The 25,396-nt window shown below is 38.9% G+C and overlaps 1 long non-coding RNA gene across 2 annotated transcripts; it reads left to right on the top strand.

The window, feature by feature from the left end:
- Positions 1-535: 535 nt before the first annotated feature.
- LOC121075119 lies at positions 536-15,606 on the top strand. 2 transcript variants are annotated; one of them, XR_005822745.1, is made up of 4 exons: positions 536-3,316; positions 4,420-4,522; positions 10,203-10,329; positions 14,594-15,085. It is a non-coding gene; the product is annotated as an uncharacterized LOC121075119 (long non-coding RNA). The 2 variants fall into 2 exon arrangements; XR_005822746.1 differs by having other exon boundaries at positions 10,203-15,606.
- Positions 15,607-25,396: the final 9,790 nt, after the last annotated feature.

Here is a 25,396-nt window from a genome sequence, read left to right as displayed (position 1 = left end):
ACCCTATGGTTTTTTGAGGATCTCAAATTATTTTCAACATATTTCAGAAGTTTTGTTTATCCTTTTCTAGAACATTTCTCCAACTTTCTGGGCAAAGGCAAGCTGGGCAGGGAGGTTTACTTGTATTTATCCACTGGAAAGGCTGCACTACAATTTAAGCCCAGCCCTAAGAACATTAATTCTCAATATTCATTAAAAATTCCCTGCAGGTAATGAGTCAAATGTCTGCCAGCTAGGGTTTTTAATCCAGTGATAAGATGATTTTTGCCTTTCTGTCTGAAACAGACTGTGCAGATTTCATTCAAAGACTGACAGTTCGCTATCAGACATCCACTGCAGTGATGAGTTCACTGAAGAACCTATATTGAAGAGCAAATACTGATGAAGTACTGGGTAAATCTAGGATATGAAGCTAAATGAACTCTTGTAACAGACATTGCTCATTTTAATTTCCCTTTCTTAAATTTGGTTTTACAATTTCCTTTTATAATGTAGTAAAAGGGAGATATTTTCCAGATTTTATTTTATTTTATTACACATTTTCCATATTAGTAGGGCATTGGGTAAAACTAATTCCTTCATCTACTGTTTTTCCTTCATTTTCTTCTGATGCATAAATAAAAGAATTCAGAACATATGTAATTCCCACTTCTAAGTGTCAAATATTGTAAGTATTTACTAGTGTTTCATCTACTATTACTGTGTGCTTAGAACTATCGTGTATATTCTGCTTTTCTACTCCAGTTAAATCAATTACTCCAAAAAAGAAAAAGCTGTATATGTTTCCGTGGATATCACTTAAGATTCAATATTTAAGAAAACATAATTTTCGTTCTATATATATTAGGTAATGTAAGGATATATATTGTACATGTCTCTTCAGTAATGGAATAGTCTTTGAGGAAAAAGGGGAATTATAATTTTCCAGTTAAAATAACATATTAGATCAGCACAGTGTTAAATTAAAGGACCAAGCAAAAGAAAAAGCATTTGAAGTTCCTGGGTGTATATATTACTGCATACGTAAACTGTAGACGTGGTATATTGATCTATATTGGCCTAAAGGCTGACAAGAAATTTTGGGAACAAAACTAAAGGTCTTGGATATCAGCTAAGTTCAACTGACATACTAGAAATTGTCTGAAATGGTGGCTCAGCGATCTGGATAAACTTAGAGCCATCAGCACAAAATGTTTTTGGTTCAGAGTGAAATCGATGAGGAAGAACTTCCATACTGAGATCTTTTTTTCTATTTTTAGCAGGTGGTGCATAGGTCAGTGAAATTTTTAAGCACAAGATTCATGTTCCCTTAAAACTAATTAAATATTAATTCTGGAAAAGTTGCATTACCTTTTACGTGCCTCTGACTGAGCTGGATCAATTCTAACTGTTTTTCTTCTTCGCCTTACCTCCAAGCAAAAGGTTGGCTTGGAATAAATTCATCCACTTGGGTAAGACCCTTCTACCCACCACTTTCTTTCCCACCACCTTTTAACCTCTGAGACTGCCAAAACCTGTCCTGGAAGAGAGACTTGGGTAGCAAATGTTAAGCATGCCTCACTGTTCTTGCTCCTATGAGATTTTGACTGTTCCCTGTCTGCCACCTTCATTCCTGAAAGTGTTGTTGTCATTTGTAGTTGTACTCAGGCACAGCTATTTCATTTCTGTCCGATCTTTCCTGGAGAACATTGGTTTTATATATGCCACTGTAAACGAGGTGAAGCTCACTGTAGTTATTAGATTATAGTTACTTTGTTAATGCATAGTAAAAGCATTTTAAAGATTCAAAGTAGTTCAATATCTCTGTACTAGGCAATGGTATCTGTCACTTTTTTTTTTTCCTCTGAATTATGCAAAGAGGTTCCAGTCAGGACTGGGAATCCATTGCACAAGTATTTTGAAAAATTGTATGTGACCTGAAAAACCTAATTATAAAGTTTTGGGGCCATTTCGTGAGTTAAGGAAATAATTATCTGAGGCAAAAACCTCAGGGTATTTGTCCTACCTCTGTGTCACATTTCCCTATATGTTCATTCAAAGTGTTCCTTACAGCTTTCTTCATTTTAATGCTAGGGTTTGCTTTCTTTTATATTTTTTCTATAAACATTTCACTGTGCACATATTGTACTTACCTCAATCTAAGATTTTGAAGCATGGTACTTTCATGCTTTGTAAGAATTTCCAGAGGTTTATTTTGAACCTTGTTATTTTGATAGTTCTTTATTCTGTCAGCAGTGACTGGAATAGGATGGTACTCAAGGGAAACAGAGGTATGCACCACTACAAAGTCTGTGTATTTTCTGAGATCCCTTATGCTGGGGTTATGACTGTCTCTAAATAGACTTGTCTAACCTTACATTCTGTCAGTCATTCAAAATAAAAGATCTACATTCAGTCTTCATTCAGTCCCTAGGAGAAACCAGACAAGACATCCTAACAAAATAAATGTGGGAAATTGCACTGTGTTGTGCCACTTAAGTCTGAAAAAGGATAGAAAATCCATAGCTTTCTATAGTTTTTCTTCTTTCTGTGCAGAGATGGGCCTTGTGTATGCAGTACAATCAGCACTTGCAGCTTTCCAAAAATGCTGTTGGCCAAATTCATCCTTAGTGCAAGACCACCAATTATTGAAGACACACTTTGGATTAATGTGACATTATACCTTAAAAAAAATAATAATAAAAAAATGTTAGAGTCCCATAGTGAAGTCATACTGGTTTCTCTGAGAAATCATGTGTAGATGGTAAAAGTTAGAACAGACTAAATTACATGACTAAATAGAAAAGGAACTGTCTTTGCCCCAGAGGACTGACAGCAAAATTGATTTTACCAAAAGCAAACATGAAGTCACTTTTGTTTTCCTTCTGTTCGTTATACATTGACTATAGTAGGGACAGGGATTTTTACTGTGTCTCCTTCAATGCAGTAGGTGCAAAGGAGGAACAAGGCCAAGATACTCCATGGATTGTTGCTCCAGCAAATCCACCAGATCTCAGAACTTGTCTCTGTGTTTTAGCCCATGACAAATTAGTACCGTGTTGTGTTGCGTGGGTACACATGCAGAGTACCCATTTCTTCCTCAAACATGGGCTACTGAGTAAAGACCATCTGCTATTAAATAATGCTGCATCAAAATAAAATTTGAGCATATTTTAACTGTTCTCTCAAGACAGAAAAAGGGTAACAGTTCCCCAGGTGCCAGTGGCCTGCCCCAAATCCAGCTGAGGAAATGTCTTCAGATCTGATTGTCTTCACATCAGCTGGATAGATGAGCTCCACCCTGTTCAGTGTCTGATGCAAGAAAGATTGAATTAAGGTGAGCAAAGATTTTGGGGAAAAAAGAATTTCCTAAAGGTGAGCAAACTGGGGGGAAAGGGTATGGTTAGCTTGGTAAGCTTTTTAAAAGCTACCTCACAGTTGAATCCTCATCACAGTAACCATCAGTGAGCACAACAGAGAATATTACCATTATCGTTTTCTGTGTACTGAACAGGTAATACCGTTTTAAAGTGATCTCCGAATAGGCTTGTTGTTGCCAGATGACACTGGGAAGTTATTGCTTTGTTCATGTTTGGCTGGGACTGTTTTTCTCCCTTAGTTTTGCTGGAGAGTCTCACTAGCTTATTATGTAAGAACATTTTCCTGCATGCCCTTCCAAGAAGTATGGGGGCCTTGTGCTTATTGTCTCCCTGTCTGTATGTCTCCTCTTAAAGGTTTCTCTCAGTGAAAAGCATATCAATAGCTGTCATATTATTTCTATCTCATTCATTTCTGGCCCATACCTGTGAATCTATGCTTTCTCACTAGAAAATAAATTGCGAAATCACCACTGACCTAGCAAAACAGTCAGGAGCTGAATAAGGGGTAAAGCGGAAAGGAAAACCCAAAAAAAAAAAAAAAAAAAAAAAAAAAAGCTAAGCTGCCTGAGATGAGTGACTTGTAAGTTAAGAAAAAGAAATAAAATGTACAGTTCCAGACTGTTATTAGGAACCAAAGTCTCTAGATTGTCGTATGGGTGTGATGTTGCTCAGTTTACATGCTCAGCTTTACATTTAAATGCTTTACATTTATGTGCATGCTTTTGTGTACCAAGCCAAACACATCCCAACTCCCTGTTGGCAGTTCAGGTCTCCATCACCTATATCTAAATACAGATTACAGCCCCACAGTAAAGCTTTGCACACATGTGAAGCAACAAAGCTTCTAGAAGTGTTTTTCCTTCACCTGATGAACAGACCACTGGCAGAATTTGGAAGACTTTTGGGCACAATGTGCAGTAACACTCAAACATGCTGTAGCTTTGCTATTTTTAGCCCTTTATTGGCAGCTGTACAAGCTGCCTGCCCTGCTTACAGCTGGGCAAGCTCTTTGGCCTCCCACTTATGTCCACCTGGGCCTTCTCTGTTTGTTGGCTTCCAGGCAGCTTTTTGGGAGCTAATGGAAATCAAAGTTTTGAGAGGGAAAAGAACAGAGAGCTGGTCTACTAAAGAAGAGCAGAAACCTGGGCAGCTGTAATCCTGAGGTAAGGGTCAATTCTGCTCCTCCCTCTTCTCTCCTAAGCTGTGTGTAAGGCACTGGCCTCACTCCTTTGCTGGCTGAAGGCTCCAAAATGAGTTTCTGTAAACAGAGAGGAACACAGGCTAAATACAAGGCTCCCAAAACTGCTAACCGGGAGCTTCCAGCTGACAGGTGTGTCTGCATGATAGCAGGACTGGGCAGCCTGCACCAGTTGCAAGGCAGCACCAGGCTATATGATCTGCCACAGCTGAGAGACCCACTGTGGAACAGCAAGTTCAGGCAAATACTTGCAATTTAGCTGCAGTCTAGAGACGTCACCTGAATTGGGGAAAATGTCATTGTCTTTGAAATAGTCACATTTCAGTGAGTGAGAACTTTCACCCATCTCTCTCTATAAACAGAGGGTTAAGAGGCTAACCTTTTGAAATTCAGAGGATGCTAAATATTTTCTGCAAAGAGTGACAGATGTTTACATGTTTATTATCCTGTCTTTTAGCTTACTTGTTGACAAGCCTCAGAATACAAAAAAAATCAAAACAAAACAACAACAAAAACACATTTTGTACATTAGTCCACATTTAACAGATACTTGCTTTAGCCTCTGTTTTACTGTGTGTATGATCCCCATTTCACACAAGCTCAGTTTTCTTAGCTACTCCCTCCTCCAGAACTTCGAGCCTGTTTTAGCAGTGTTGCTGCTAATCACTCCTTTCTGTAAAGACACCATCTCACAGAGGATGTTGAATTATGGGAAGAAGTAAATACTACTACTTGGAAAACTGTTCAGAGAAAGCAGAGTGATTTTTAAAGTGATTACTGGTAATACTGAGTGTTGAGCAACTGTAGCATTTATCATCTAAATTACTTTTAACTTACATTCCAGGTCATTCACAAAGTCTAATTCTAATACTGCTTTGTCTTCTGTGTCTGAAACATGTTGTACAACTTAAAGCATGTATTACTTTAATTTTTCTGGGTTAAGCTGGGTATTCGGCCTAGTGAAAGAATAGACTTTACCATGGGAAGGGAGCTTCTTAAACAGCAAAACAACGCTTTGGTTCTCAGACATTCTTACTGTCTTCAAACTGAAATGCTATGGTGGCGTATGTGTTTGTAATTAGTTGCTATTTCTAACCTGTTCTCTATCATTCTCAAAATTTCAATTCCTGAGATAGGACCTTCAGCGAGTTAAGTGTGAATTGCGAACAGCTTTTCTCTGTGCAATGCTTTTATCAAATATGCATAAGTCTTCTGGTTGGTAGAGATATGGTACCCCACATACCTTCCTGTTCTAGTGAAGGTTACTCAGTCAACTAATTTTAATGCTATTTTGAAGTAGAAGAAACTACACTTTTTCCACTTGAAAGCTGTCTCAGATATTTTATGTTTGAAGTGATCAGTTCCTCTGAGTTCACTTTCCAGTATTTATGGTTGGTGTTTTCTTTTCCCTTCCTTTTAGGAACAATCAAAAGAGAACTGTTTTACTTTTACTCACAGTCAGTTTCTAATCAACAGCACTATCAAGTTCTCACAGAAGGCACCAATCAGGCATTTTTTCTGTATTGAAATTAGTTGCTAGCAGCAGTTTAATATCTTTTTAAGGTAGTGGCTTAAAGCAGAAGAGACAGACAGAGACAAAGAGATTGCAAAACATTAAAAGGACATTTTGCCATGCAAAATAACCTCCACATGTAGTGAATATGGGAAATGTGGCTGCACAGTAGTGTGAAGCTTTTCTATTGTACTTGCAACATCAATGACTAGATAGAGATACAGAAAGTAGATAACCGAAAGTATATAATTTTTGAAGCACAGTATCTTTAATCTTAGCTTAACAGTGAGACCTTTTATGGTTTCAGACTAACTTAACTAAATGGGAGAAGGTAGAATAGAGAAAACAAGATGGCAATGAAGCTGAGAACAGACTGCATGGTGATTTAGACAAGTTCCCTAAGTAACATTAGCCAGTAGCTCTGTGGTGTTTTATTGGTAATAAGGATTTATAATAGATTGGATCCCACGATGTCACATGTGGTGTGTTGCAGGCAGTACACAGTGTTGCAGTTGAGTACAAATAAAATCTAACCAAGTATGTGGGACTTGTGTACCTGGCTCTGCAGGATGTTGAAAGGCTGATCCATTCCTTCCATTACAGTGCAGATGTCAGGTGGGGTGACTGGGGGGGAGGTGAAAGTGGTATCTTGGTCAAGGGTGGGATCTCTGTTATGCATATCTGACAGGGTAATTTCATCTGTTTTCATGTGGTCTGGTGTTTGGATCCTTTTTACCTCTCAATTATATATATATATGCAGCATGGCACAGGTGTACGACCCAAGCCACAGTGCCAAGCGCCATTGAGACCATTACATAATTGTTAGCCGTAATGTGTAAAGAAGCCAGGTTTACACAATTAAACAAGGCTTTTGAAACCATTTCATCAACTTATATACTGCGTGCATACATTTAACGTGGTTGAATGATCCCTATGAGATGAATGTGCTACTTCCATGCCTATACATGGAGGATAAACCTTGCTTGTATCGTGGTTCTTAAAGGTGGATTATCAAAAATTTATTATAATTAGAGAGAGAAGTGGGCACTGGGCCTAGTGATTAAAAGTTCATTTTCTGTAAACTAAGAACTGCAGTCATCGACATGTACTCTGGCCATGCATTATTCTCTGTCATTTTTCCAAACACATTTTTAAAATAGTCTCCCTTTTTATAAACATGTATGTGTACACGATTTGTAACTCCAATTGCTCTAATTGCATCTTATCTAGTCAAATTCATTTTTATTAAGGTTCACACTGTGAGACTAATGAACCTAAAGCACTGGAATCATTCTCATTGTACATGGTTTGATATGTTTACTGAATCTGCATTGTCTCATGCCCAGAAGAAAAAACAACAACAACAAAAACCACCATGATGCAAAACACATCTTCTCAGTCACTTCCCCTACAGGAAATAGTTTAAATTAATTGTGTTTTAACAGGGAAATGTAAGCAATGGTTCTGCTACAGAATTTTAATATGAAAGAATGGCTGACTAATGAAGAGTGTTTTAAGGGATTATGAAACTAGAAGGAGAAAAGACAGCTGAAGGTGATGGACAGCTAGGTGATACAGGCAGCTGACATACCTATAAAACTGATGTATCCAGAAGCTTAAGAAATGATCAGTGTATGGCTGACAGATACTAGTCATATTTTTTCCCAGTGGCCTGTAAACAGGAAATAATCTTCTAGAAATCATTCACGAGGTCACTCTTCCCTTGTTCACTCCCCTTCCAAACATGTTCTCCCACGACACATGCAAGTAACTGGCCAGCAAACAACAAAGAGACTGAGTGGACTGTGTAGGTGATACATATGTAGAGAGAGACATAGTTTTATTTCAATCTCTACTAGTCTGCACAACAAAATACACCTATTCTTTGAGGTACTGCCAGATATATAACAAAGTAAAGCAAAAGAAAACCATGCTTTTCCACTACATTCATCACGGGCTCTTTGCTCAGCAGCCCAGGGAAATAGATCTTGCTGTGTGATGGTGAACAAACTTTTTGAGGTTCAGGGAGATGTTTGACTTCTCGCTCCAAAGAAGGTGACAGAAGACAAAGTAGACTTAAAGACTGAAAATCACTGTCAAAACGTGTCTTAGCCAGCCTTTTCCCCAATCAGGGGGATGCACACTTATACCACTGCTCTCTTTTGAAATGGGAGCACAGACAGGGTACACAAAGCCAGAATTTCCAAATGAAAGCTCGTCCACGAGTAACAAATCTTATCACATAACCTATGTCCTTCTTGTGACAATGACATTGCTGTATCTGGCAGAACAAATAAAGACCTTTCCTAACTCTGTCCTCTTGGTGCCTCCAATACAATATATATATATATATTTTTTTTTCTGTGGCTTTAAAATTGTGATAAAAGCTATTAAAATAGCTAATCTCTCCACCTGCCCTAAGGGAATGGCTTTTATATCACATTTAGAGTTGGGCAAAATACAGGAACACTTTTCCATCACAATTTTCATTGACTTTTTCATGGTAGTTTTTCAGTCATTTTTAGCCACTGATAATTATGCATCATCTAACACAAATACGTCAATAAAGTTTTCCAGATAACTCCTCAGTAATGAGAATACATAAATCCCCCACTCAAAAGGCTATGCAGTCAGTTCACCACCACCACCCCAAAAAAACCACCAACGTTTAAAATACTGCAGTCTCTATGACAATTCATTTAAAGTGGAATTTGTTAATATTGGATGAGATCCTTAACTGCAGTAAATCAACATTCCCTGAAATCAATGAAATAGCTCTGAAATGCACAAGATGGGAGTTAGTCTGATGCTTTTTGTAAATAGGGGTTCCTTTTGAGTTTTATTGTTGTAGTTGCATCTATTATAAGTTTATTTAAATAAGTTTCTTTCTTTATTCAACAAAATTTTACTTGTATAAAATATTTAAAATGGCAAAATATTACTTCTTTCTATTTTCAGGAGATAAAAGTGCAAAGGTTTTACTTATGTGGTTTGTGTTACTCAGTTCCCCTCTCATATTTGGGTAGGAATGGGTAAGAGAAGATTTAAAATACTGACTCTACTAAGGTAAAGAGGTATTCTTTTTAACCTCTGGTGGTCCTCTGATCTCCCCGACTGGGGACCTAGTCAACTGTGGTTCACAGTCAACTGTGGTGGAGGGGAAGAGGCAGGTCTTCTGCTGAGTGAGAACACTGACTTTAGTTCTGGAGCTGAGACTCCTTGCAGGTTGTACAGTTTAAGCATGGTCTTTATGTTCTATCTCATCTTTTTCCCCTACTGCCAGCTACCGTATTCAATCTCACTTCACTTTGTTGCAATGTTAACATTCTCTCTTTGGGTAGCAAATGATGATTTTTCAGTAGACTGTACGTTTTTCTGGCACAGGCTGATTCACTGCTGTCCTGGTTTCAGTTAGGACAGAGTTAATTTTCCTCCCAGTAGCTGGCAGGGTGCTATGTTTTGGATTAGAATGAGAAGAGCGCTGATAACATGCTGATGTTTTAATTGTTGTAGAGCAGTGCTTACACCAAGCCAAGGACTTTTCAGCCTCTCTCTGTCCTGCTAGCGAGCAGGCTAGGGATGCAGCAGGAGCTGGGAGGGGACAGACCCAGGACAGCTGACCCAAACTGGCCAAAGGGGTATTCCATACCATCTGACGTCATGCTGAACAATATATAGGGGTGGCTAGCCGGGGTGGAGGGGGGGCCGGCTGCTCAGGGATAGGCTGGGCATCGGTCAACGGGTGGTGAGCAATTGCATTGTGCATCACTTATTTCGTACACATTATTACTATTAATACTATTATTATTATTATTGTTGTTGTTATTCTTTTCCCTGTCTTAATAAACTGTCTTTATCTCAACTCACAGACTTCACTTTCCTGTTTCTCTCCCCCATCCCGGAGACGGAAGGGGGGAGGGTGAGCGAACGGCTGTGTGGTGTTTGACTGCCAGCCGGGCTAAACCACAACAACTGCTCACCTTTCAGAGTGGTAAGTCCAGGCAAAGACTTAATTTCATGAAGTCCTTAAACAAATGCTAAAACCGTGACAGTAAGATATGGCTTGAGAAGGGCAAGGAAAAAGGTATCTTTGAGTGACGACCTTTTAATTTCTCATGTTCTGTGATTAAGCCTCAGAAAGAAGATGAACATTGGAAGAAGTTGGAAGAAAGAGTCTAGAGTGTTGTCACTTGGCATTCTGTATTTAGCATTTCCATCTACTGTGCTAATGAAGTGCATGGAACAAGAACCTCTATAGGTAAGTAAAAATAGCAGTGAAGGTTTGGTTTTGATATTTTTGATGCATAGTCTGGTATCAGATCTAATATACATATCCCAAAATACATCGCAATATGTCCCACAGCATGTGAAATTAATAACATCCTGCTTTCTTTTGTTAGCCCTCTATGTACGGAGAGTTACAAAATTGCCTTGTGTATGTGGGTTTTCAAATACAATTTCCAATTTCCAGATCCACTGCTTTGTCTCCACAAGTTCAAAAGACAGGCAAAAGCAGGGAGAAATGACTCCATGGGGTTGAACCTCTGTACTCATTATGATCTGGTTAGGAAGCACCTGCTATTCACCAGCTTAGAAAACAATTTGAAATTCAAGTAAGTCTCAGCAAGCACCTAACAGAGAACATCAGGAAGCTAGGCAGCTAGCCAGTTTCATATGCCTCATCTCTCAGGTTTTTGCTGTCATGCTCTCCCCCACTACCACATACTGCTTTTTTTCCTGCTTTTCCTTCTATATTTGAAGTAAGTGGAAAAATGCTACTGTTTAAAATGTCTCCTATATATTTTCTAGAATGGAGATTTTAATGCCTTTTAATGACAGAAATTATGTAGTAAGGTATGGCTTAGGAATAAAAGAATGTGCTAATATAGAAAGCCAAGCCAGATTTTCCTTTCAAAGGAGCAAACATGTAAGTATTAGTGAAAAATGTGCTTGGGCCAAATTAGGTTGAAAGCCTGGCACATGATATAAAGACTCAAAGCACATCATTTCCAGCTTTCCTAAGGTATTCATTGTAGCAAAAATGGGAAAGTAACTTCAATTGTACACAATTTTGGACATGCTTTATGATGATGGTCCTTTCAGCATTTCTAACTTCTTAGAAGATATTTTTGCTAGTTTACAATTTCCATTTTCTAATAATCGAGCTCAACAGAGAGAAACGTTAAATCTGATGTAAATTCATACTTTTTGGCTATCACAATTATGGACACGTTAGCAGAAAGAGATACTATCTGTGAGTTCATGAATTCACAAAAACTACACTCTGTACTGTTTTAAAAACAGTGTTGAAACAGGCTCAGGCTAAGCTTTCTGACATCCCTGGATCTCTAAGGCCAAATCTTTGCAGGTTCATCTGAGCCTTTCATCATTCCTAAGGATTACATGCACAAAGTTTCAAACTTTGGGACCTGTCAAAGTGATATGATTTTCACTTAGAGGTGGGAAGGCTACGTTTTTGCAGCCAGTGTTTAGTTTTCACATCTCTAAATTTGAATCTTTCTTTGATTTCAAGCAGTGTGGATGGATATGCTTGTAGTAGTGATGGTTTGAAAATTGTAACTTTTAACTCATTCTGAAACTTCATGAAGAATTCTAGAGAATGAGAATCCATTCACTTTTTTTTTCTTTTTTTTTTTTTCTGTATGTGTTGATTTACCGAAATGTTACAACTCCATACCACTACCATGCAATGTCTACCACTTTGGCTTTCTCTTGCCACTGCAGACCTGTGTGTGTGGTTCTGTTTTGATGAAATGCAGAAACAAAATTAAATTAAGCCAGTAATGGCAACTGCATGAATATCCATGAAAGAGAAGGTCTAAAGCAACCAACATACTGAAAACACATACAAGAAGAAAAATAAATCCAATACTCTGAGTGTTAACCATAGATTGAAAGATGAAGTGAGAATGTTTGACTTCATGATGTGTACTGATGTGGGAAATTAAATTGGTCAGGGTAGTTCCAGGGAGCAAACAATATTTTTCCTTAAGGGTATATAAAATGTCATCTTTTCATCCAAAAAATGCTAATACATTGCTTCTCTGTTAGCATTTTGTATTTAATATTAACCTGCAACTTATTGCAGGCAAAAAAAAAAAAAAAGTATACTGCACTTTAACGTGTCTAGAAAGCCAAGGGTTGTGTCTGTATCTGAATAAGCACAGGACTGAACTTCCTTATTAACTTAGCCAATCCAAATGATCTGCAGTGTTCAAGCACTACACTTGATTCCTTGTTACAGTGACAGAAGACAGCAAGTACAACCACACAGTAGTGCTGCACTTGCTACAATTGTGCATATGCCCCTGTGGTGCACTGTTTCAGGAGAGGTCAAATGTAGTGATAGACCAGGAATATTTATTTATTTATTTATTTATTTATTTAACCCAGTTGACATACAGTTTGTAGTCTCAGGATGCAAGGATTACCAGACCCTGGCATATTAGCTATACTAATGGCAGAGGGTGCCACGTGGGCCATGAACTTACCTCAAGTATCTGATTAGTGTGCTGTGTTCAAGCAAGATTAAAATATATAACAGATTTGGGTTTGGCAGGGAATTTCAATTCTCTATCAGTCTATTAGCAAACATTGGCTCTCCTGTGTAGTGGATTGTCTGGTCAGCTTCTTACAGACATTCAGGGTAGTTTTATTAACGTGCTTTCCCAGGAATATAGGATTCCTCATCCTTCCTCTTTTCCTGAGTCACATTACAGTTGAGATTTGGGTCTTTCACTATTGGTTGAATGAGTATTTGGAAGTGTTCTGTGACTTGCAATGTACCTTAGTCTGTGAAGTTGCTTCTGAATTATATATATATAGCCCAGTTGTCCATGTCTGCAGGGGACAGGACTCAATGATCCAAGTAATTGTTTCCAATCCGGTGTTCTCTAGCATCCAAAAGTACAAAATAGATGGTAGATGAAGGATGGCATCTATCTGGCTGAAAGCAGTCATGCACACTGTAGGCGAGTGCCTACATTTTAGCTGATCAGCCCGTGATCTCTATGTGATGAACCAATATAAACAGGCAATTCTGAGGTAGTGCTCAACTCACCTAAAGGATGATATATAGGTAAGATACTTGTATGAGTCACACCCTGAAATCAGGACATTTACTCCACAGGAAGTTAAGGACACGCAGGTCAGATGTAGATAGCTAGATAGCTACAACATGAAGTTAGATGAAATTATGTCAGCTAGTGATACTTGGTTGAAATAAAAATAAAACATGTAAAAATAACTCCTGTGCTGTTTACTGGCAAAATACCAACTGGAAGACTATATCTCGTTGGGTTTTTTTGTTTGTTTTTGTTTTTTTGATATTACACTTCAAGAAGGGTGTGGACTAATTGTAGAAAGTCTACAGATGAGTGAGAATGATTAAAGTCTTTAAAACCAAGAGCTATACAGAAGGACTAAGTGAAAGCTAAATACAGATTGAAGGAGAAAAGGACAGGCAAAGTGAAACAGGAGAAAAAAAGACATTAATTTTCCTCAGGTATGTGGCAAATCATTGTAGAGATTGCATTATACGTCCCTTACCCTGTTCTCTTACCACACCAAGTCCCATTTCTGCCTCTATGCTCCATGTTGCTGAGCCACATCTCCGCCCCCTTCTGCTGCAGCAAAAGGCAAAAGTTTGGTGCATGAATAGAAGCAGTAAATGTGTTTGGGACTCTGCCAAGACCTGTCATGGCTTCACCATGCTGGGGCAACTGGAGGATGTATGGCCCAACCTACTAGTGGGACATCAGAAATGACTTGCATTCAGACTAAATCATTTTTTTGCTATTTTGCACACTTCTGTTTGCAAGCTCAAGGAATTATGAAACAGATGAATTTTGCTGCTGTTTCTCAGTCTTTTCAGGTGCTGCAGCAACTTCTTATGTTAAATATTTAACCACCTCACTTTTATAGATCCCAATTTACTGATTTCTGACAACTTTCCTTTCTCTCTCACCCTTTCATCACTCAAGATGTAAGACAGGTAAGACAGAAGTGTGGGGAAAAAATAAATCAGTCAGCATGGATTAGAAGCCCACAGAAATGCAAAAAGAGAGAGTAGGAAAAATATGCAAATAAGCATGTTTGACTCCTTGCCGCTAGTATGCAAGCCAGAGTGAAAACAGCCTGAAGCTTCTCAAATTGAATAGGAGGATTTGTTAGAGGACTGTGGCTGGGTAACTGAAAGGGGGACATTTAGTGAGGCCTGTAGCTAGCTAACCTTATTTTGTGAAAACATCTGCATATTTTTAAAGCCTATTTTAAGGCTGATGTTCTGAGTGTATAATTGCATAGTGTTTTTGTTGTTTCTATATCCTAAGGAAAGTGCTGTTAGACCATCCCTCCTTGAGCGTAATGTTGGAGACCTTTCAGACCCTACCCTGTGAGTTTTCTACCAGTCTGAGTAATGTGGAATCTGCCTTCCTATATCGTCTCCACTCCTAAATATGACACAATCTGTCCCACCCTTCCCTGTCCCTTCTTGAGCACAGGACCCAGAACCTCCTTCTGGTCTCATGACACCTGTGGTGTCTTCCCATTACTACCATGACACAGACATCGACAGCTCAGAAAATTCTGCTGTTGCTACGGGATTTGGCCTGACCTACAGTGCCTCGGCTGGTACTGTGTGGGACCAGAAGTGACAGAAAGGTTATCATGCCCAGATAAGTCTCTCCAAGCCTTCTCAGCTGAAGCCTCTAAATCATTTCATCTGATGGCAGATGTACGCTTTGTCATGCAACCAGTGAGGATGATTATGGGGATCATAGAAGAAGTCTGTTAAGAATTCTGGTCATCATGTGGGACTGCATATATGAATCCTAATAAAAACAGCACTACAAAGCCTGTGCAGTTATCTGCAAATAAATTTATATTTGCACAAACAAAAGCTGGCTAAAGTTTTGAAGTGGGTTTCAGCAGATAGCTTTTTCCTTACCATGCTCATTTATCCTGAACAAGTCTATCACCTTTGCAGTTTAATTAGCCAGACACAAAATTTAAAACTTTTACCTCCTCAAAATTTAAAAGAGATTATTTATAAGGAATTGTTCTTTTTTTTCTTTTCTTTTTTTTTTTTTTTTTTGTCATCATGTTTCTCCTCCCCCTTCTCCCCCCCCTCCACGTCCAGGTGGAAAGTGGTGTGGAAGCCCTAGAAAAGAGCTATGTCTCTGTATGGGAGGATATTGTTAGGGTAAAGGATCTCCTTCCCGTGTTTCATTAAAGTCAGCAGATATATAACTTAGTCCTGGTTTCTGTGGCTACAGTACAGGCATACCTTTCTAATTTCCAAAATCCTCTACCCATTTGCTTCAGGAATGTGTACCATAAGTCTTCAACCTTGTTTTAAGATTAAATAGGAAAGTTGCACTTTTTAAATTCACATAGCATAAAGAATGAGAAAAGTTGCTTGTCATTCATTTTAATGATGATTGAGATGGCTATAGCGCACAATCACCAAATTTAATGAAGTAATTACTTTTCAAATTGATTTCTAATTCTCTACAAAAAAAAAAGTTCCGATTGTTATTAATGAGATAGTAATAATTAACAGTACCTACAAATTAAAATTATTCTTCTCATGCTATATTACGTGCTTTGAGATTTGTACGAATTTGCTGCATTTTTAATGTGGAAACTGATTCTGAGTTGAATAAAACTCAAACCATTCATTCCTTTCTGTTGATGTTATCATCTTCCAATATCAGTTTATACTGTCTTCCCCCTATTCTGCTGTGTTCCTGCTGCTGCCACTGTGGAAAAAGCCCTCTCTGTCGCTGTGGACAGCACAATGAAAACATCTGCTGACATGCACGATGATAAGAAAAGCAAGCAAAATATTAATCTCTGTAAGGCCTGAAAAGATTGCTGAAAATATTCAAGGATCACTAATCACTTCAGTGACATGTTGTCTAAACTGTCTTTAGTTCATTGTGTAAACACACGGCCATCATATTGAGGATTTCTGTTGGACAGATGTCACGCATTTCAAGATGCAGCCTGACTTTACCTATAAGTTCACATCTAAAAGTTGCTATTTGAAGGAGTGATAATATCTCCACTTAAATCCACTGATAGAACTAGAAAGGTGAAGAAGTTCATGGGCAGGCAATCATCTGCAGTTGTAGGCTAAAAAAAGTTATAGGACGATGATATTGGCTGAGTATGGAAAGGCTTCCTCTTTCATGTTTGCACTTGAAGGTGAATAATAGAATATATGAATTAGTGGGTGCATTTTAAGCAACTTCCCTCATTTTGTTGTAAGTTTGTGCCTTCCTCTGGCATGTCTGATGCTGCTGGCTGATCTAGGGGGACTGATGTGTGAGAAAAAGTCCTCTGAACTCCATTTCCATTGTGTGGTTTGTTTGAGCAAGTGTACCTGCAGCAGGCTGACTGGGTGTCAGCCTACACCATGGGAGCTGCAGTTCTGCCCAGGGAGTTTCTTCCAATCCAATCCAATCCAATCTCTGTGTACCATCAACCATGGGATCTTTTTGCCCATTCCTATTCTACTTTTTCATACCACAGGAACTCAGTTCAGTAGCAGTGATGGACATTTATTTTTCAGATTATGTTGCTGTGCAATGGTGCTTATTCTGTGTTGAAAGTAAATTTAATCGATTTATAGTCTCAAGCACAGAAGGAAAGTGTTGCTTTTTTGTTTTGTTTTGTTTTGTTTTGTTTGTTTTTCTCTCCTCTCTCTCAGGCACAATGTTATGCTAATTGCAGGTTGGATGAAATGCAGGATATAGGCACTACTGTCTCTTCAAGAGATACCGGGCTTTGTTTCGGCAGCTTTCCTTTCCCTGCAGTATTACACATTTGTGTTACCTCTCTGGCATTTCTCTCTGGGCAAAGACTTGACTTTTTGCAGTAGCTGATCTTGTCTGATATTCAGTCATCTGTGTCACAGTGTCCTTTCATGCTAGCTGAATTATACCTTCGAGTCTTTTTGTCAAATTATAACATCAAACAGACACAGGCTCTCCAGAAACCCGTCCTCTTCCCAACGGAAGACATCTTCCTCAGTCATGTTGGAATCTTCCCAATATCCAGAACCACATGTTAATATGGCAATCTCAGCTTTTACTTGAGACATGAGTTTTCTTTTAATCTGCATTGTCAAAATTCAAATTGAAGTCCAAAGATAGGCTAAAGGCTTAGATATTAAAAAATAACCCAATATACTTACTATTTTAAAATGTCAAGAATTTTCAAGACTAAGAACTTGATGTGTAAACACTTAGGTTTGGCAATACTAGGAAAAACACAAATGGACTTCTTCCACACAGATTTGTTAGAAAATAAATATTCTGAAGCCAGAGTATCCATTCTTCTTCTTTTTTTTTTTTTTTTTTCCAGATGAAAAGAGTTAACGTGCCACTCTCCTTCATTAGCTTCAGAAGTTAGCATATCATATAATAACAGATCAATGAACTAAACACATTCCAATTAATCACTTCAGGGTTACTTGATTGCGCATGTAGTCAATTCCTTGAATAAATCAATGTCGGGTTAGAAAGCATTTCAAGTTAGGCTTTTGGAGAACTGCAGGCTGGAATTCAGGGAAAAGGAAAGCCACCTGATACCACTCCACTAGAAAGAGCAACTGCATTGCTCTTTTCCAACAAGTTGCATGTTTGGCATTGCAAACACTTGCTACTTCTTGACTTTGATGCTACTACTTTAGGAAAAATCACTTGGTCTGCAATAATTAATTTTGCCAGTTACGATATTTTCACCACAATACCACGTTAACTGTAATCTATACAACTGAGATTAGGAACCATTTCGTAAACTGACAGAGAACCAGGTTCTGCTGCAGTCTTGATAGCTTTATGGGCACAGTCAGATCACAGAGGCTCACGCTGAAATCCTGCCAGCACAGGCAGAGCCTCAGCTGTGTGGGCTGCTGAGATTGTGGCCCTAGCTCTTTAGCTAGCCAATGCACTGGTTGGATTGGGTTGTGGTTTCTTTGCTCAGTACACTAACCTGAACAAAGGACTCAGCCCTGAGACAAGCCCCAGGGTAGATCCTGTGTGGAGGAGAAGCTCAGTCACCTTCGGACACTGCAATTTATGGGGAAGCTTGGGTTTGTATTAAAGAAGGGAATCACAGTGAACTCCTGCTTAGCTGCTTTTATCTCCTACTCTGAGGTAGACTACTGTGAACCAGTGCAGAGACTAGCTCTAGTTTGTGAGGAAAAAAGGCTGTTTAGTTATCATGGTGCCTTAGAGCTTCAAATCAAGAAGGAAAAGTGGCATATAATGGAGGTGTACTTGCCCTCCTTTCAGCTTCACAGCAGCTTCTGAGACAAAGAAAAGTGACTAAAGTGGCAGCTTTAAAGCATGTCACTTCATTTAAAGGTGTTATTATGCAAGTAACCTTTTTCTGAAATCAGTGAGTACCTGCATGACTCTCAAGTCAGCCGGTATGGCGTTGGCTGTTCTCTAGGTAACTCCGAAGGGGTGCTGATGTGCACAAATCTGCCTGGCACCACGTTTCCAATGCTGACAGAAGTCCAGGTGTGTGGTGAGAGCTACTGATGGACAAAGCTGGTCATTCCGCTCCCACCAGCAGGTGGGCCACACTCGAGGACATCTGCCACACAAGGAGAGCCTGTGAGAGCCGCAACTGTGCAGCCTGCAGGAGAGAAGGCTTGGGGGGGGGGGATCATACCTGTGGGTGTAAGCACTTGATGGGGCAGTAAAGAAGATGGAGCCAGGCTCTTCTCTTGTCAACGGTACACAGTGAACGTACAAAAGGCAATGGGTACAAGCTGAAATACAATAAATTTCATTTAAATGTAAGTTTTTTTAATTAATTTTTATTTTTTAGAGTGAGAGTGATCAAGCAGCAGAACATGTTGTCCAGATGGTTTGCAGAGTTTTCAGCCTTGGAAATTGTCAAAATGTTACTGGACATTGTCCTGGGCAATCAGCTCTGAGTGACCCTGCTTGAGCCAGGGAGGTAGACTTAGATGATCTCCAGAGGTCTCTTCCTACCTCAGTTCTTCTCTAATTCTGTGATACTGTGAAATAAATTAAAATAATAATGATAATTTTAAAAGTAAATGGCTATTTAGAAGCCTTAAAAAAAGAATGGTAGCAGTTAAATTTCTTAAGGATAGTTCAGAAGATTTTATTTTTGTTTCCCCTTTTCTGCCTACCTTTTAACATCAACAAGGACAAAACACAAAAGAAAGAAAAAGGAAAGTAGAAGTCAACAGTAGGTGGTGTTTTTTTGAATATATATTTTTTTGCTAATTACAGGATTTTTTTTTTAAACTGAAACAATAATTAGCAATTGCTTTTTTCTTTCCTTTCCTCCTTTCCTTTTTTTTTTTTTTTTTTTTTGGTAAATTTGAAGAAACTGAAGAAGCATGATTCCAGATTAGGACATCATTTTTTTTCAGAGATTCCCTGAAGGTGATTTCTGTCAAAGGGATGGAGAACCCACAGCCTACAGACCTAAATTAATCCCCCAGAATAAATCTGACATGTCTCTCCCCATTACATGGCCTGTAAGCCCCCCTTGGTGATCCACAAGAAACAGACTGCTTTTTCTTGCACACAATGAAGCAGACATTCCTGCATCACATGGCCAGAAAAAATATTTGCTATTTAATGAAACTATAGGTTTCTCCTATAATGTGGTCAGTACCCGGATGGGAATTTCTTGGGCACTACACCACACAAGCACACCATGGATTGGATTAGGCAAAATTTGCTGTGCTCTGGTATAGTACAAAGTACATCAAACCTTAACCTGTGGTCATATGTGCCTTTCTCTCATTCCGACCTTCATTAAACTGATAAGAAGTAAGGTAGAGACAAACAAGGTCGCAGAGACATGAGGTCCTCTACATGCTGCTGCCTGCCACTTATTGCATCCTGGTTCCACAGGACACCAGTGGGCTTGAAGGATCAAATTCATCTGACCAAATGCAAACATGCTAAGTTTACTTTGATGACACTGAACTGTAACTCTAGATGTAAAAACACCTCCAGTTTGAATATCTTAAGTCAGCTTTCTTGATTTTTAAAGTTGGTAGAAGGAAATACAGGATTTGTGGCGTATGATTCCTCTCATCTTGAGATGGATCAGATGACTGTCTCCCTGCCACTGACTATTTCTTTGCAAATGGAGAGTAGCATAAAGAGTTCACAAGTTGTTGTCTGCTTTATGGACAGATGTCGTGACACATTTGGTTAGGTGAATCCCAGTAAAAAAGAAAACTGTAAATGGCATTGAATTTATAAGCAAGTGTTTGCCTAGTACATAAAGCATTCCAAGGAGAAAGAGAATACACCTCTGGTACTACTGGAGAGGACTAAAACATGTAGACATTGGGGATGCTGGGAACATGTGTCTCACCAATTCCTTGAGATCTGCTGCTCACTTTCACCTTCTGTGTCACTGACCTCATTCATCAGATGTGAGTACATTTTGCTAATTCAAGAGAAAGGAAATGGCAGAGTCTTACACTTAAATTTACCCTGCTTGTAGGCCTTCCAAGGCATGGAAACGTCGTGACATATATTACTGGTATTGCAGATTAAAGTGTCTGTGAGGGAGCTATACTATTGTTCTTCTGTACAAAAGTGTGTCTGCAGAGCTGTTCAAGAAAGCATAAAGGGTTAGAGAATGATCAGTCTCTCAGGTAAGAAGATAAATATTCAGTCTTTTTCCTTTCCTAATTGCACTTAGCATCTGTATTTATTTATTCAAGAATGGCTCTTTGGGAGCTTGTTCTAGCCCCTTTGATAAACAAATGGGGTTCTGTTTCCTTTTTTAGAAACTAATTATGCATTTTGGGAAACTAGGAGAATGCATCTTAAAAGAAAACAACTTAAAAGAGCAAAGAGATCATGATGGAAAGTGCATACTTAAAAACACTAGTGTCTGTTTTTCAGATTTGTAAAAACTATGAAAAATAAAGGCTGACCAAACCATTTTGTGTTTCTGCCTTCCATTCCATTAGCTTCTGGGCTACATGGCCTTCCCTTGGGTACCTCATGTTCAAGGCACAGGAAAAGACACCTCCAGTCAGCTTCCTGTAGTCAGAAGAGAGTCCCTGTGCTATTCTTTCAGCATCCAGGTACCGAGAACTGCAGAGAAGCTGCAGACAAGCACACTCCAGGCACCTCCAGCAATTTTCAGCTTTCTTGGTATCTTGATCATTTTCCCAAGAGGTATTGCATCAGTTCTTTTTAAAAACAGACGTACTTTTTGAGAAAGTGTTGGAGAAAAAACATCTGGGGAAGAACACAGATTTAGTAAGAAAGAGAAAGACAAATGGCTAAAAAAGAATTTAAGAAGTGATATTCATGAACCAGGGTTCATCTTCAAGCACTCTCTGAAGTCTATGTAATTATTAAGGACTCGGTGTTAACTTACCTACTCTCCATTCATTTCCACTGCTTCTGCCCACTTAGAGGCCAGGCTGGAAGACAAGTAGCTAAACGTGCCTAAGGGAAAGTGCCCGTGGAAATTGCTCTTTCAAGTAGGTGGAGGTGGGGAGGGGCAAAGGAGAAGTGTAAGGTTATCACATGAAACTGCTAGTGAAACCATGTGGGATTTTTTCAAGTCATCTTTCAGAGTGGATACCAAATAATTTAAATCAAGATCAGAATGCAAAATGTGCACATTAAAAAATAAAAATTAAAAAAGAGAGAGACCCTACAGTTATTTCTGAATGATATATCCATATATGTGTGTATATGTATAAATGAGTTTATGTATGTGCTTATTATACATTAGTGTGAGCATATAAGCACGTAAACAGCTAGAAAACTAAGAGGACCACCATCAGATGGCAAAAGAAATGCCTAGCCCTGAAGCTGCGGGAGAGCAGCAGTTGCTGTTGCAGCAGTCCCACAGCAGCATCCGCAGGGCGAAATCCCAGGCCCTTGCCGAGGACAGACACAGGCTGGCTGTCCGTGATCTCTGGCAGCTTTCCATTGCTCGAGTGTTTCCACTGGCATGAGTCTTGCTAGAAAACATGCAGTTTTTCTGCTCAGCCAAGAAGATGCCCAATACAAAGTCAGGTCCTTGGCGGGTGTATGTTACAGCTATTGACTTTACACCATCACAGTGAATTTTCAACCCCTGAGGACAAAAACTTTTGCTTCTTTGCTATACAAATTAAGTAGTTTTATAAAATGTCTTGTAGAAAATGTATGTATAGTGGGCAATATCTGCAGTTCTTATGGAACGATCTGAATTAGAGTAATTCAGCTATTTCAGGCATCTTTATTCTGCAGTATAAAGAAGATTTCTGCAGCTGCAAGACATTGGATAGAAAGAGAAGAATATTCCTGTGCCTTGGTAAGAGGGCAAAACATTGGCTAAAAAATCATTGAACTTGTCAGTCATCTCCCCAGTTACACACACAGCAGAGAAAAGGCATTTCTAAGAGGAGCCTAAAATAAGAGCTCTTCAGTGATAAATTATTAAAGTGCAGATTGTTAGGCTGGAATTCTAATAACTATAATTTGAAGTCATCTGTCTGACACAGTTCATCCTATCATTAAATTCTTTCTAAAAATTGTTATGTTCTTCAAAAACCAGATAAAGTGCTAAACGGATGGGATGGAAGGAAAGGAATGTGTAATGAAATCTGTCGTTCAGATGCGGTCAGCGCCAGGGCTGCCTGGGCTACGTGTGTGCAGCGTGCAAGCTAACCAAACCTGCGGAGGAACTGACAAGCCCTGCGTGCAGCACGCTGTGTGTCACTGCCGCTGCCGTCGCTGGAGGAAGGCAGAAGGCAGCAGCCTTCAAGACAGCAAAGGACTGGACAGCAGGTGTAAAGAAAAGTAGCAGGAAGGAGGCAACTCTGTGAAGGCATTAGGCAAGCAGAATGTGCTTTTTAATTAAGGTGTAATAAAGGATGTGACGCTTAGTATCTCCGGTGGTAGGAAATGCTGCCACCTAATAAGATATTATTGTAGAGATTGTACTAATAGGTACCTTAAAGGAGGCTGTAGAGAGGTGGGGGTTGGTCTATTCTCCCACGTGCCTGGTGACAGGACGAGGGGGAATGGGCTAAAGTTGCGCCAGAGGAGGTTTAGGTTGGATATCAGGAAGAACTTCTTTACTGAAAGGCTTGTTAGGCATTGGAATGGGCTGCCCAGGGAAGTGGTTGAGTCGCCATCCCTGGAGGTCTTTAAGAGATGTTTAGATGTAGTCCTTAGTGATATGGTTTAGTGGAGGTCTTGTTAGTGTTAGGACAGAGGTTGGACTAGGTGATCTTGAGGTCTCTTCCAACCTAGACGATTCTGTGATTCTGATTCTGTAATTGATGTTATAAGGGATCAAGAGAGTGACTTTGTTTCTTGCATCTAGGTGACTTTTGACAGCGTTCATTAACGCTGAGATACTACTGCAGTCATGTTTCAGAATGAAAATTATATTTAGCCCAAGGAACAGTATAAGTGAAAACAAAGGAATTTATAGAGCCATATACACATGGGCATATGTACACTCCAACACATGTTGTGCATACAAATAGTTTTGTGCGATGGTTTTTAATGTATCCCACTTTGTTTCAGCTCTTTTCAGTCATGTGGGAAAGTGTTTTTTTCCTGCTCAGCTAATCACATAATTCACGTACTCACCCTCAAACTATACATGCTATGACAATAAAATACAGATCTGCTATGTTTTTTGGAAATATTTTACCTACATTTTGAACGTTCTCAGATAAGTAAACCACAGGTATAATTTCGCATAAAAACTTTGTGCAACTGGGATCACAATAATAAAGACAGTTTGTTGGCTATAAATCATTTAAATACTGTGTTTATGTATCACAAACAAAGACAGTCAGAAATGATAAATCATATGCAGAACAAGAAAAGCTTTTGTGATAACAATTATAATAGGAACAGAAGGTCAATTCCAAGCAATTTCTGCCCTGGTGAAATACTAAAGCCTTCAGAAATCAGTTCATATCTGATGCTGGAGGCAGGTGTCTTGTAAAGATTGTGAGATGAGTAGGTCTGCCAACAAGTGTAGAAACAAACCGTACAAATGTTACTTTATCAAATGCCTCATTTACAGAAAGTTTAAAACATCAGCAAGGCAACTAACCCCTTTGAAAACAAAACCTTTGAAAGTAAGAAAAGTTTTTGCTTATAGAAGAGAAAAGTTGGTGACATAAGGAATACATACTGCCTATTATATGTAAAATATGTAACAGGTAATGAATTTATAGTAGTTTGAGTTATATGAGCTTTTGAAACAGCAGGACTGCACGTTGTTATGTATTTTGGTTTTAGATCTGGAATCTAAACATAGATTGCCTCTGAGTGCAACCTCTGAAATGCTGGACGCAATAACCTTGTGTTCCTGAAAAAGAAACAAATGCCTTTGAAGCTTCTCTAGGTCAGGTCCTATGCCATTTCTGTCCTGGGACACATTCAAGTCACGTGCTTTGAATATGAGAGTGTTAGAAGTCCATCAGCGGTAGCCTTCTAAATTATTTGTCCAGTGAGAGTTATAAAATCCAGAGGGCAATTTGGACTGCATTTAGGGATGACTGGTAAATCAAACCAAAATTGAGCAATTCAGATGCAAGCTGAAGGATATTTCTGCCCTAATTGAAGTGAAGATCAAAATAATAAAACTTACTCTCATGCCTGAACCTTGGCGATTGTCTAAATTGAAGAATTAAGGCATTTTGTTTTCTCTGTAGGCTATTTTTCACCATCAGAAGCAACTCCCTAAATCTTTTAGGCCAGAACTAAAACATGCATTTTAAGGTGGCTGGTCGTTGTTGTTTTCAAGAGCTTGTATTCCAGAATGTTATTTTCAAAGCAATGTGAGTAGGAGTCTAGCCTAGGCCAACTGCACTCACAGATGCATTTCGTGTACAATAAGCTTTAGTTTCACCTTATTGATGCTATTGAATATACATCTAAAGACTCATTGTATACCTGTTGACTACCATTAAAGTTTGCAATTATGAAAGATGTGCATTTTCTGATTTGTTTATATTTCTAAGAAGCTGTGCTTTTCACACTGTTAATGTGAAAATCACACCTATTAATATGGCCTCCTACACTAAAAATAGAACTTAAGGTTGTGGTCAGATTAATAATATGATCATTAGCTCCTTTCTGATTGTGGCCCTACGCAGAAACAGGATTTTCACACTGTATAGATAGCAATCTGAAATTCACAGTGGCATGTGGGTTCCAGTTTCTTTCCTGTTTGAGCTGAGATGTTTTACTATGGGAAAGACTAAAAAGAACGTGGAAGTACATGACCGGCCCTCCTCTCAGCTGCACTCC

This window comes from Cygnus olor, chromosome 1 (assembly GCF_009769625.2).
Source record: "Cygnus olor isolate bCygOlo1 chromosome 1, bCygOlo1.pri.v2, whole genome shotgun sequence".
Lineage (NCBI taxonomy): Eukaryota > Metazoa > Chordata > Aves > Anseriformes > Anatidae > Cygnus > Cygnus olor.
Note: the sequence above shows the minus strand (reverse complement) of the source record. Positions and strands in the feature narration are given on the sequence as shown.